We start from the raw sequence: 5,825 nt of genomic DNA on the forward strand, positions 1-5,825 counted from the left end.
TTGTCACCCTATAACAGGAAGTGCCTGAACAAGGACAGAGTGTTGTCACCCTATAACAGGAAGTGCCTGAATAAGGACAGGGTATTGTCACCCTATAACAGGAAGTGCCTGAACAAGGACAGGGTGTTGTCACCCTATAACAGGAAGTGCCCAAGCAAGGACCTCTCATGGCGGGATCACCGGGGATTATTATAATAAAAACTGCAGATTTACAAATATATAAACTGAACTTTTCAGGTACCTTGAACACATAAAACTTCCGAGATCTCAGTGATCAGTTTACTATCCTTCCCCCCGGATATCGGAGCTTTCTGTTGTCACCTATCAGGGGACAATATACCATTTGTAAGACTGTGGAGCTGCACGGGGGCCCTGTGTGACTTAGGGGCCCCTTTATATTAGACGCTGGTAGTCCTCCAACTGTCACATAGATTGACCTTGGGGCTCTTCTAACCGTCATTACATACACACAGAATGAATGCTTTATTTAAATGGGGGGCCCCAGAATTGGTCTTCCACAGGGGCCCTTCGGTGCTGTTCTCTGGCTCTCTCATTCGGTGCCTGCAGACCTCTATGGCCAGCGCAGATCTCCAATGTGAGTCGGCACAGCGGGGCCCTTAGAGGGCGGAGACACAGGAGACAGAAAAAGCAGCGCTGGGCGAGGATTTGGGATTATTTCACTGGAGAGAGAACGCAGAGGGACCGGAGAGAGAGAGAGAGACGAGCTGCCGGCATCAGGTAAGACTGAGCAGAGGGGCCCTCAAAATGATTGCACTTTATTAGTGGCCCCCATGTGGCTCTTTAACCCCCAACACTCCCAGGGCACTAAAACTGAAGAATCGCTATAGAAATCCGAATCCCGTTCACCGAGAGAGGAAGACTCGTCCATCACATTCACATCATGTATCTAAACCCACAAAATGTAACATTCTCTTTCTCTCACTCTCCTTTCTCTCTCTCTCTCTCTCTCTTCTCTCTCTCTCTCTTCTCTCTCTTCTCTCTCTCTCCTCTTCTTTCTCTCTCTCTCTCCTTTCTTTCTCTCTCTCTTCTTTCTCTCTCTCTCTCTCTTCTCTCTCTCTCTCTTCTCTCCTCTTCTTTCTCTCTCTCTCTCTCTCCTTTCTTTCTCTCTCTCTTCTTTCTCTCTCTCTCTCTCCTCTTCTTTCTCTCTGTCTCCTTTCTCTCACTCTCCTTTCTCTCTCTCTTCTCTCTCCTCTTCTTTCTCTCTCTCTTCTTTCTCTCTCTCTCTCTCTCTCTCTCCTCTTCTTTCTCTCACTCTCCTTTCTCTCTCTCTCTCTCCTTCTTTCTCTCTCTCTTCTTTCTCTCACTCTCCTTTCTCTCACTCTCCTTTCTCTCTCTCTCTCTTCTTTCTCTCTCTCTCTTCTTTCTCTCTCTCCTTTCTTTCTCTCTCCTTTCTCTCACTCTCCTTTCTCTCTCTCTCTCTCTTCTTTCTCTCTCTCTCTTCTTTCTCTCTCTCTCTCTTCTTTCTCTCCTTTCTCTCTTTCTTCTTTCTCTCTCCTTCCTCTCTCTCTCCTCTTCTTTCTCTCTCTCTCTCTCTTCTCTCTCTTCACTTGCTTCTCTCTCTCCTTCCTCTCTCTTCTCTCTCTCTCTCTTCTCTCTACATCCTCTCTCTTCCTCTATCTCCCTCTCTATTCTCTCTCTCTCTTCTTTCTCTCTCTCTTTCTTCTTTCTCTCTCCTTCCTCTCTCTCTCCTCTTCTTTCTCTCTCTCTCTCTCTTCTCTCTCTTCACTTGCTTCTCTCTCTCCTTCCTCTCTCTTCTCTCTCTCTCTCTTCTCTCTACATCCTCTCTCTTCCTCTATCTCCCTCTCTCTTCTCTCGCTTTCTCTTCTCTCTAACAGGTGAGCCATGATTGGGCAAAGTCATCAGGAGTACTTTTCCCCCCGATTGTGGTCAGGTGCAAGGCATTAGCCAATCAGGGCACAGCGGCATGTGGGGCCCCCGACAGTTTGTGAGTTCGCCGAACGCAGGAGCTGCCGATGCTCGACTCGATTTAGTTTTTGGTCACATTGTGTTTATTTGGTGACGATCCCATTAAAACTTTCAAAATCTTTCTGCTAATCCCCTCATGCCGCGTCGGATGATGCGCACTTCCCCTCTATGATTTCACAGCGGGCGCAGCGGCGCGACATAATCTTTTCAGTGGAGTGGCCGCCCTGTACGTGGCGTGACTGCTGGAAGTATTCCGGCTATAGAACATTCCTCTCTTGCGCGCTTTGAATATTCCGGCAACAGATGTGTTTTATGTGAAGACGGATCTCGCTTCCTGAGCTACGCTGACATCATCCATCTTCATACCAGATCCCATTTGGTGTTTTTCTCCCCCCCGCCACCCCCCCACTCAAGAGCCCTCAGCCCTGATGCAAGCAGTGGGCGGGCTCTTGGGAGGAGTTATGCAAATATCAAAATGCCTCGATGGGTGAGCATCAGCCTGGAGGAGCGGACGTTACTAGGCAGGGTGAATTTGCATGCAGACCGCCCACATGTGATGCTGAAGGATTTAAAGATGCATGCGTATATAATAAGAATGATATTAATAATTCACCAGCGCTGCGCAATATGAAAGATGTATAATCATATCAAAATGCCCCTGCTGTAGACAGATGCCAAAGCCTCAGCGCTGCAAGGTCACTGCTGAGCCACTGTGTGTTGTGTGGTTATCATAGTCAGGGGCGTCCCGAGGCCGGGTGTCACGGCAGGAGGTCATGTGACCCACTGGCAGGGCACTGGGGTATACTGCCTCTGCTGAAAGAGGGGATAAGCCAATCCGAGCCCCTTCGGCAGAGAATACATGACCGATGGATGCAGGGGCGTCCCGAGACCGGGGTGACACCCTGCCGTGACGTCATCACGCATGCGCGATCATCTGATTGATGCCCGCCGGCGGCCATCTTGGTGATGGACGCCGGCAGAGAGAGGAGGGGGCATTCAGCCGGCGGGATGAGGTATGCCGCCGGGCCCCCTCCTCTCTCCTGACACTGTCGGGCTCTCGGTCCATGACCGAGTGCCCAACTTTTTAGAGGGGGTGACGCCAAAATGACTGTCAGTCATTTTGGTGTCACCCCTCCAATAGTGACACCCGGGTGCGAGCCGCACCCCCCTCCTGCAAACAGGAAAGAAGAGGGGGGAAGGAGGTTGCAAAAAAACTTGTTTGCTCACACACCAAGTAAAGAATTTGGGGTCCCCCGACAGACAGCCAGGACTTGGGGGCAATACATTATACAGCAATACAAAATAATAGGAAGCTACATACTCTGTGTTGTTCTGGGTTGGCGCCCTGATGTCTCCTGGTGACCTTTGCAGGCTCTCAGGTGGGCCTCTGCGACTCTCAGGTGGGCCTGTGCGGGCTCTGAGATTGGCTGTGCGACTCTCAGGTGAGCTTTGCGGGCTCTCAGGTTGGCTGCGTAAAACTTAGATGGGCTGTGTGACTCTCAGGTGGGCCTGTGCAGGCTCTCAGGTGGGCTGTGCGACTCTCAGGTGAGCTTTGCGGGGTCTCAGGTGGGCTTTGCGGGCTCTCAGGTGAGCTTTGCGGGGTCTCAGGTGGGCTTTGCGGGCTCTCAGGTGAGCTTTGCGGGGTCTCAGGTGGGCTTTGCGGGCTCTCAGGTGAGCTTTGCGGGGTCTCAGGTGGGCTTTGCGGGCTCTCAGGTGAGCTTTGCGGGGTCTCAGGTGGGCTTTGCGGGCTCTCAGGTGAGCTTTGCGGGGTCTCAGGTGGGCTTTGCGGGCTCTCAGGTGAGCTTTGCGGGGTCTCAGGTGGGCTTTGCGGGCTCTCAGGTGAGCTTTGCGGGGTCTCAGGTGGGCTTTGCGGGCTCTCAGGTGAGCTTTGCGGGGTCTCAGGTGGGCTTTGCGGGCTCTCAGGTGAGCTTTGCGGGGTCTCAGGTGGGCTTTGCGGGCTCTCAGGTGAGCTTTGCGGGGTCTCAGGTGGGCTTTGCGGGCTCTCAGGTGAGCTTTGCGGGGTCTCAGGTGGGCTTTGCGGGCTCTCAGGTTGGCTGCGTAAAACTTAGATGGGCTGTGTGACTCTCAGGTGGACTATGCGACTCTCAGTTGGGCTGTGTGACTCTCAGGTGGACTATGCGACTCTCAGGTGGGCTGTGTGACTCTCAGGTGGGCCTGTGCGACTCTCAGGTGGGCTGTGTGACTCTCAGGTGGGCCTATGCGGGCTCTCAGATTGGCTGTCTAAAGACTCTGGGGGGGGCTTTCCAGCTCTCAGGTGGGCTGTGTGACTCTCAGGTGGGCCTGTGCGACTCTCAGGTGGGCTGTGTGACTCTCAGGTGGGCCTATGCGGGCTCTCAGATTGGCTGTCTAACACTCAGGTGAGCTTTGCGGGCTCTCAGGTGTGCTTTGCGGGCTCTCAGGTGAGCTTTGCGGGTTCTCAGGTGAGCTTTGCGGGTTCTCAGGTGAGCTTTGCGGGCTCTCGGGTGGGCTTTGCGGGCTCTCAGGTGGGCTTTGCGGGCTCTCAGGTGAGCTTTGCGGGCTCTCAGGTGAGCTTTGCGGGCTCTCAGGTGGGCTGTGCGGGCTCTCAGGTGAGCTGTGCGGGCTCTCAGGTGGGCTGTGCGGGCTCTCAGGTGGGCTGTGCGCCTCTCAGGTGGGCTTTGCGGGCAGCACGGTGTCGGGGAGCTGGAGGAGGTGAAGGCAATGACAGATGTGGCTGTGGATCATGTTGATTCGTCATGATTGCAAGCACGGTCTCGGGCAGCCGCATCTGCCTGAAACCCGGATCTTCCTCTGAGCTGCGAGCACCTGTAAACAAGCACAGGCTGGCCGCAGCTCAGGGGAAGATCCGGGTTTCAGGCAGATGCGGCTGCCCGAGACCGTGCTTGCTGAGGACCTCTGCCTGAATATTTAAAGCGCCGGTGTCGGAACCAAGTGTCTTGTGTCCGGGTGCCCGCTGACTGGACACAAGACTCCGAAACCGGACTGTCCGGGTGAAATCCGGACCGGTGGCAACCCTGGTGATACCTCGTTAGTGAATCTTACAAGTACCGTGCAAGGTCTGAAAGAGGAAGTCGTGTTGATTCGTCATGAATATGTGATCCAATGGCAGCGTTAGAGGTAACAATGTTGAGGACGACATGAAACCTGTACAAAAAGAAGTGCGTCTATACCGCTTTAAATGTTATCGCTTTATTTTTCTGACGGCGCAGCAATGGTATAACGACAAGTTTGTTTGTTTGCTTTTTCTTATTTATTTATTTTTGTATAATTTGGAAAATAATAAAGATTATTGAAGGAAGAAAAAAAAAAAGGAAATGGATTGTTTTCCCTTTAACTCCCCTCTCTCCTCATTACAGCGCCGGGGTCCAGAGCAACAAAGACAGAAGGGTCCACTGAATTCTGCAGTCCGCTGGGTGCCGCCATGGAGAGGAGTCTGCTGTGTCTGTTGCTGGTGTTGGCCGTGGGCTTTGCCTCGAAGCAGAAGCGGGAGCCCCTGGAGTCGGACTATCGCTCAGAAGGTGAAATCCACATGGGGGGGTGGGGGAGGGGAGGGAGGGGGCAGGAGATATTACTGCTGTGTATAATACTTTATCCTCCAGATGGACATATACCATAGATCCCATACCTCCAACCCCAACACTGACCCATCCTGTAACCCCAACACTGACCCATCCTGTAACCCTAACACTGACCTCCCTGTAACCCCGACACTAACCCTCCCTGTAACCCCAACACTGACCCTCCCTGTAACCATAACACTGACCCTCCCTGTAACTCCAACACTGACCCTCCCTGTAACCCTAACACTGACCCTCCCTGTAACCCCAACACTAACCCTCCCTGTAACCCTAACACTGACCCTCCCTGTAACCCCAACA

The sequence above is a fragment of the Nanorana parkeri genome, unplaced genomic scaffold (genome assembly GCF_000935625.1).
Source record: "Nanorana parkeri isolate BGI_ZX_2015 unplaced genomic scaffold, ASM93562v1 scaffold1157, whole genome shotgun sequence".
Classification (NCBI taxonomy): Eukaryota; Metazoa; Chordata; class Amphibia; order Anura; family Dicroglossidae; genus Nanorana; species Nanorana parkeri.